This window comes from Nannospalax galili, unplaced genomic scaffold (assembly GCF_000622305.1).
Source record: "Nannospalax galili isolate Female #2095 unplaced genomic scaffold, S.galili_v1.0 scaffold903, whole genome shotgun sequence".
Classification (NCBI taxonomy): domain Eukaryota; kingdom Metazoa; phylum Chordata; class Mammalia; order Rodentia; family Spalacidae; genus Nannospalax; species Nannospalax galili.
In genome coordinates, this window is record NW_008349989.1 from 1,248,569 (window position 1) to 1,257,015 (window position 8,447).

Below are 8,447 nucleotides of genomic sequence, written 5' to 3' on the forward strand. Positions count from 1 at the left end.
AATTGCATAGTTATGATAAAGTCTTAGTAAAACTATAAGTATAGTATATTTATATTAATACAATAATAGGTTATTAAAACAGTCTATCTTATGTGTGTTAGTGTAAACTTAAGAGGGAGAGAGCACCAATATCAAAACATTTTCTTTAAAACTAGGTTAGTTCTAAGAATAATAGCTTTAAATTTTTGTTTAAAAAATAAGTTTAATAAATAAAGCTACAAGTTTCAATTCAAAGTTTAGCTCTTTGAATTGCTCTATTATCTTGTAAGCAGAAAACATATTTTTCATAGTTTCCAACATTGTATGTAAAAGGGAGACACTGATATACATATTTTAATATATTCACACAAATAGGAGTTTTAGTCTCAGCCATAGGCTTGCATTTGCTCTGTGGTTTCTGGATGGGAAACTGTTCACAGAACAAGTCTTGGAAGGAAGAGCATAAGAGAAACCATCAAATGCATCATCTGCCTTCAGGACACTACAGAATAGAAGACACACTCAGTGTGGCACTGTTTCATCTCTTAATGGTGTATCAAATCCCTTATATCATCCGGTCCAGCCACAGGATTCAATGGTGTAGAATCTTTTTTTTTTTTTTTTTTGTACAAGATTAGTGTAGCTGAGTGATTAAAATAAATAAATAAAATAAAATATAAAAGAATGATTCTGAATTTCAAGAAAGCTTTCTCTAGTACCAATCTTACCAATCTGGTTTTGCCTGGTTTTTACTGAGAGTTCTTCCAAAATGGACCCAACTTTGAAGCTCATTCCCTCCTAAAGCTTAGTGGCTTGTGAGCAATGTTACTCACTTCAGCAACTTCTCAGCAGTAAAAAGGAGGCAGCTTATGCAGAACTTAGATAACAGCACCAAGGCACCATTCCTCTTCAGGTTGTCACGGGGCTGTTTTCTGATCATTGTGGGTGCAAGATATTCCCATGTCATGCAAAAGATTGTAGTATTACCAAAAATAGTAATTCTGTCTTTACAAAGCTTAAATCTGTTAAGACAATTTGTCCCATTGTATCTGAAGAATTATTTTCTGGTTGCAATTCTCTCTGTATAGTATTTTAGAGGAGTGTAAGTAACCCAAGGTACTGGCAGATTGAGTAGTAAAAAAACCTTGATATTGTTCAGGAAAAGGCTATTCTCTTTGTAAGTGAAAGAAATAATTTCTTTCCATCAGCAAAATCCAGATCAAAGTAAAGCCCCTCTGTCATTTGGAGAGAACAAGGCAGGTCAATCAAAATGGATGCTTCACAGTTTTCAAGAGCACAATACGTTCAAGTATAATATACTTTTTTTCTGTTGGGAACTACTTTTTTCTATGGCACTTTGAGAGTATAACATTTTTCATGCAGGTTTTGTTTGCAACAGTAACCTTGCTCACACTGTCTTTTTATGTTAAATAACATTTAGTATTTGAGAGTTTTATTCAGTGTATTTTGAGCATGTTCAGAGTCCCTCCCCCATCTCCACCCCATCTTGTTATCCCCCAACTCCATGTCCTCTGTTATTGTTGTTATTATTATTATTGAGTCTAATTTGTGCCCTTCAAATGGTCTTGGGTGTGAATCTATCCCTTGAAGCCTGATCAACCTATGAGGTGTCCCATACCTAATTAAAACTAATTCTTCCCCCTCTGGCAGGTATTGAATGTCAATAGATCCTCAGCTAGGGCTAGTTTCTTGCCTTCTATTCATTCTGGGCTTTTGTCTGCACAGGTCTTGTGCATGCTGTTGCCAGCACTGTGGGTTCATATGCAAAACTGCTCCATTGTGTGCAGAGACCAAAGCTTCCATGTAATATTCATCCACTACCTTTGACTCTTAAAAAGCTGTCTACTTTAATTTTCAAAGATCTCTGAGTTCTGGGAGGAAAGGGCACAATACAGTTGTCTTATTTAGGACTGAGCATTCCACAGTCTCTTATTCTCTTCACATTGGCCAGTTGTGGGTATCTGTGTTAATCACCATCTGCTGCAAGAAGAATCTTCTCAGGTGCCATTTGAGAGCTGCACTAATCTATGGGTGTAACAATAAGTTACTAGGAGTCAGTTTAATACTATTTCTATTTAGCAGAATAATAGTAGTTTCTTCCTTATGGCGTGTGACTTGTCTAGGCACAGGTATTTGACCCTGATGATAGTGCCAGTTACAGGTTCCATGAAACAGGTCTTAAATCTACTCAGAAGGTGGTTGGTCACTTCCTTAACATTCATGCCACTATTGTACCAGTACACGTATCTTGCCAGGCCAATTGTTATTATAGCTCAGAAGTTTCACAGCAGGGTAAAACTGATGATCGTACTTCTCTTCCAGTAGCATGCATAATACCTTCCAGCGCTATGAAAGTTAAGAAGCAGAGATCAAGGTAATGTGGTTAGTACCAGCTTGATTTCTCCTTGTTTGTTATATGAGTCATGTGTTTAGTGTCTTCAATAACAGCATTTTGGCATCTAGTTCTGGTGGCTAACCAAGTGCAATGGCATCAACCAGCATTGTTTTAGGGCTATGGGATCCTCCTGGTCAACAACCCCAAAGAGGTAGGCCATTCCTGGCACTGGACTTTTTATTTTCAGTTAATTACTTTAGCATGAGAAAGGTCAGAATGGTCTCAGGGTGATGCTCTGTAAGGTGAAATGGAATGAAGCTGCTTGTGCCATTCATCCTCGCCTTCCTATGGATCTGACTGATGGCTGGGCTGTGAGTTTGAAGGAATGCTCTGAGCTCTGGATGATTATAAAGCCCTAGATACATAATCAAGTTCTGGATGAATTCATTCAACTTTTCTCTTTTTTAATAAAATTGAAGATAGCAGTTTAGTTTGAGACCAGTAACCAAAGAGAAAAGAATTTCCTTTGTTTGGTGCACTATGGACTGTGATGCACTAAATGATACTAAAATTTTCATTTTGCTACTGACTTTAAGCAGATTTGAAATCCTCACATAAAATTCTGGATGAAAATGATCACCTAATATTATCTTCCCAGGACTTTTCATGGCTATGGAAGTAATCTCTTTCTTCAAAGTAGTGAAAAGCTTATCCAGCTCTGTGTGCCTTCTGAAGACAAACTACTCACTCCTGCAAATGAAGACCACAATTTTATAAAGTATAAACATCTTTCTTTTCTCTCTTGTTCTCAGAGATGGAAGTTATTGTAGTTTGGAAGCTTTCCTTATTTTTCCGTGGTACAATCTTTGCACTTAATGCCACAAAAGGTCACACACATAAATATACATAGAGTTCAAAGAAACAATATGTACAACAATCTAACCCACAGTATGAAAACTCTTGAAGTAAGGTTCATATTTCACCACTGAATGGTTTCAGAGAAGTCAATCCAGTTCCTGATGGTGGGGAAGGCCTGGTGGAACAGCTTAATTCATGCCATGGCAGCCTAGGAAACAAGAGAGAATCTGTAGTCAATACTTAATGTGCATCTTTCTCTTACAATATTGTTTAGTTTGATCATCTTTTCAAATGGTGGATGCAATTTCTAGCGACTAATTCCACTAGTTATTTCCTTCTCTACTCTTTTACTTTGTTTTTGTTTTTTATTTTAAAGCATATTATTTTAAGTTTTATGTGTTCATCTTCTTTATTTTAGTTTCTTTAATTTCTTTTAAAAAACAAAATATTTTAGCACTATTTTATGACATGCTTTTGATTGAGATATTACATGATATCCCAAGAATGTAAATCTGTATTCATTAACCATTTTAAAATTACTGTTATTAGCTTTGGTCTTAGAGCATATTAGAGATTCTGAATATTGAAGTACAGTCCAAAGAGGGCTCAAAAGAACAACCAGGGCAGTATAGCCCATGCAGTGTAGCAGCCTTTCATTTTCTGTTCTTTGTTCTTCACACTCATCCACCTTGGCCACTGATTTAATAAACAAAGATTTAAAATAAGACACAGCAATAAAAATGACTCATCAGACTGTGTATGGTGGCTCAAGCTGGTAACCCAGATTCACAAAAATCTAAACAAGACAGAACAGTAAAAATAACTCTTCAGATTTCTTATGGTGGCTCAAGCTTATAACCCCAGAGCTTCATAACTGGAAGTAGGAAGATCAAGAGTTTAAGGCCAGCCTGGTTTGTATAGTGAGTTTGAGAACCGCTAGACTACATGTGAACCTGTTTGAAAATAAAAATGCTAGAAAAGACAAATATTTTTCCTCAAGGTGATTTTGACTATGAATTGAGAAAAAAGAAAAAAAAATTTCTATTGGAGTCTTCTGGACCCTGCTCTTTGTTTCTTGTTTACCAGTTTATTATAACTCAAGTCTCCCAGTTGATTAACAATATTCTTAGCATATTTTTTAGTAGTTATGTGAAAATCACATATTAAAAATACTTCCCACTTTTCTCCCCTTTTTATTTGTTCTTATTCAGATAGATACGGGAAAAGGAGAGAAGGATGAAGAGATACAGGGAGAAGGATGATAAAGAGCTGGAAGACATTAAGGATCGAGAGAGGGAGGCAAGGGAGAGAGACGGAGAGGAGGGGAGAGAGGGAGAAGACCCCATAGTCTTCACAATGTATTCTTATTCCCTTCAAAATTCATCTAGGCACATGGTCACATGCCCTGAATCTACATCCATGAATTTTGATTTCCTATGGATTTCCATATTTCAAGTGAAGCATCCCCCCAAACCTGGCAGCTACTGGCTGATCTGTTGCATAAGCTCTTGCTTTTACTTTTGTCTTTGAGTCTTAGTTCCACTTGCAGTATAAACCTGAGCAACTCAAAAGTCATTCATAGGGCTGGGACAATGTAATTGAATTATTTTTCAGGACTGGAGAACACACAGAGGGACAACTGATTATAAGTAGTCTTAGATTCATTCAGCTCAAGTCAGTGATTCCATTTAAGGTGCATTATGACCCTAGTCACATAAAATGGAGGGTTATGAAGCTAACACCATAAATAGAAAGTGTAAAGTTTTTTTTATTGCTCTTTAGGCACAGATTATTAATGCTGTAATGACAGTTAAAAAGTATTAAATGCAAATTTTCAAAGCTCTAAAGGGCTTTATCAGGATAAGCAGCATTTTATTGAGTCAATTCAGTTATTATTTTATTGAAAATCTGGAAACTAAATCTCAGTGGAAGTCACCACAGATGTTGTGTCATGAATTCTGGGAAATAGTAATTGAATTTGCCAGTGTAGCAGGGTTGAAACCTAGAGGAGGCAGGGAAGGCTTGGAGAAGGTGAAACTTTGTCTTTAATCTGTATTTGAAAATGATTTACCCCCAGATTACTTAATGCACTGGGATAACAAATAATTCCCTGCATTCTGATACCAAATTGGACTCTCTGTAACCTATAAATAAAATATGAGTGACATTAGTACTGTGTGGTAGATAAAGAAATCACTGTTTTAGTTTGAAAACTAAATGAAAGAAGAAGAAAACAAAGGAAATAGCAAGGAAAATTATTTTTAAAAAGAGTTTGAAGGGTAATACCCTGTAAGGTTAGAAAAATCTCTTCCCAGAAGCCCACAGATTTTTAAACAGAAACCATAGCAACTGTGATGGGATGCATTGTTGGTCAGTGAGGCCCCAGAGGCCTCCAAAACAATTCAGCCAATTGCCATTTCTTTTTGGTTGCTACCATAAATAGAAGAGCCTGTTAATGAAGATCCCACAAACCATGTATGCGTGATGTAGGAAAATCATGCTGGAAATGAACTGGAAGATTTCTCCATGTTGACTAGCATTCCTTTTTAGTCCTGTAAAGTACTATGCAGGCCACTGCAGTGAGAACATTATCAGTGGTCTTACTGAGCTTTGAAGCCTATGATCTGTGATACCAACCTTGCAGGCAAGATGAGCCCTACTTGTGCAATCATGGCACTACTGCTATGGGGATAACCAACTATTCTTTGTATTTTAGTGCTTTTTCACAGGAGGGAATCCATGTCTGATACCATAAACCTGGTCAAAACCCCATGTGGGTGATAATAGACCCCCAGGAGGAAACAATACTGTTTAGCAAAAGTGATATACATGTTCATACCATAGACAAATGCTACTCTTATTCTAAATCAGAGAAGCCTCTCTTTCCCGTGGATGGAGATGAATGGCTGCACAAGGTGCTGGGAATCAGTGACAGATGAGTGCTCATCCCTAAACAAGTCATTTATAACATCTCTCTAAATTTCAGGGAACATTTTAGAAGAGGATGTCGAAGAGTATAAGGCACAGAAGATAGGGAGAAAGGCTACAAAATGTCATCTTTTGAGTAATAAGCAGCCCTGCTATCATGAGCTCACAGCAGCCATGGATCCCAGTACTGGGTCTGGATAAGAATGAGCCGCTCAATAATCAGGCATGGATAGAGGGTCTCAGGTGTTTTTATCTCACTGCCACACTGTTTGCTCTTGATAGATTCAGGGAGCAAGAGGATCATTGCTTTTAGCTGTATAGTCACTGATGACCCCACTAGGATCCAATGGATAGTATCATTGCTTGGTTAAATGAAATGGGCTATAAAAAGACCCAGAAGGCATTCTGTGAAAGGACCTGTAATGATGGTGATTGATAGGAATGAGAAAGAGATACGAGAGGGTGTGGAGGAGAAGCAATCAGAATATAGTTTTTACATGCTGGAAACTTTCAAATAAAATTAAAGGAGTGAGTCAAGATTTATTCATGATTGTTTATGGATTTTAAAATCTTGTGTGCTTATGTATGTGTGTGAGTGTGCATGTCATAATGTGGGTGTGGTGCCCAGAGACAATCTGTGGGAGTTGGTTCTTCCTTTCAAACCATGTATGTCCTGGGGACTGAATACAAGTTGTCAGGCTTATCAGCAAGCACTCTTCCACCTGAATCCCCCCCCCTCGCTCTACTTATTACTTTGCATGATGCATAAGAAGACTGGAAGTTATTCTAAATCTCTTGGTGTTAGTAGTGAGACACAGCATTTATTAAGAATGTACTCCTAGATAATATGGCTAGCATTTTGGATCAAAGATTTTATCTTTAAAGCACTCTTCACCTTCCCAGTGATATTCTGTCTCACACCTTAAAAGGAGACAAGTTACTATGGTTACTAGCTGTCTTTCTCAGCACTCGAAAGCCAGAAACTTTGTGAGAGATTTCAAAATACTCACTGGATGGCTTTTTGGAGGCCACTGGGCCATTTCTGACTTCTAAGATCTTTTTGGTTTTAAAACATGACAGTGTAATAGGTTATCAATAGGGTACCTCATAATTTGTTATGAAAACTAGCATACTTTTGAGATTATACATTTTTGAGGTTATATACTTTTGAAATTAAAAAGATTATAAATACTTTTGAGAGTTACCATTAATAACATTGTGTGATGGAGCAAAATCAGGGGATATACTTTTCCTGGAGCTATTAATCATTAGTTTTGATGACTCCTTTTAAAAACAGAATTATTGTAAGATTTATTGTAGTTCCACTAACATTCTTGGATGTTTAACAGCCATACTATGAGGCCTATATTAATTTGGACAGAGGGACATAAAGGACAGTTTTTGCTTCCTCCTAGGTTGACCAAGTTCCAGGGGACTATGAGCATCTCTGTAAATGTCCTGTAACTGTGGTGAGTCACCTGTCCTCTTGATCAAGGAGGCTGTGGAGACCCCACCAGATGGACCTGAACCAATGTCCAGTCTGCAAAGAGGAGGGTCAACAGAGAGGAAACATTTCCTCCATACTTCCAAGTGAAGCCAGCCATGGTCCTGCAGGACCTTTGACTTATCTTCACATAGACAGAACCGGTAAAAGAAAGGAACCAGGAGCTCCTACCAAGCCCATGTTACCCCTGAGGAACAGATTCTCAAACAACCTTAAGAGTAAAAATAAATAAGTTTATCTGAGCCAATTGTAGGGTGTTAAATACTGTGATGGCTAATTCTGGGTGTCAACTTGACTGGATCTGGGATTAACTGAAATGAGAGAGATCTTGATTGGATCATCTGAAGCTGGAAGACACAACCTAAATGTGGGTGTTACCTTCTGATGGCAGCCCGTATAAAAGGCTATGGCAGAGGAGAACATCTGGCTTCTTGGTGCTTGCCTTCTCTCACTGGTGAGTTTGTCCTGCTGCTGTAGACTGAAGACTAGCTGATCTTTTGGAATTCATCAGACCAGACAAATTCAGTGCCAGATTGGGACTACTGAGACATTCAGGCTTGTGGACTGAGCGACTATGGATTCTCAGCCTCTCCAGTGTGGTGCAACCCTTGTTGGACTACTCGGATTCTATCCTGTGAGCTAAGCTGATAAATCTCTATACATATATATTCATTCTGCCAGTTCTGTTTCTTTGGAGAACCTTGACTAATACAGCTATACAACCAGCTCTAGGCCAGCCAAGGTTTACATAACAAGACTCTGTATTTTAAAAAAGTAAATAAGGGGCTGGGCGTGGTGGCGCACACCTTTAATCCCAGCACT

General features: G+C 37.9%; 1 pseudogene; it reads right to left on the reverse strand.

Annotated features, from left to right (window-relative positions):
* Positions 1-342: 342 nt before the first annotated feature.
* LOC103745276 lies at positions 343-1,416 on the reverse strand (annotated as a pseudogene).
* Positions 1,417-8,447: the final 7,031 nt, after the last annotated feature.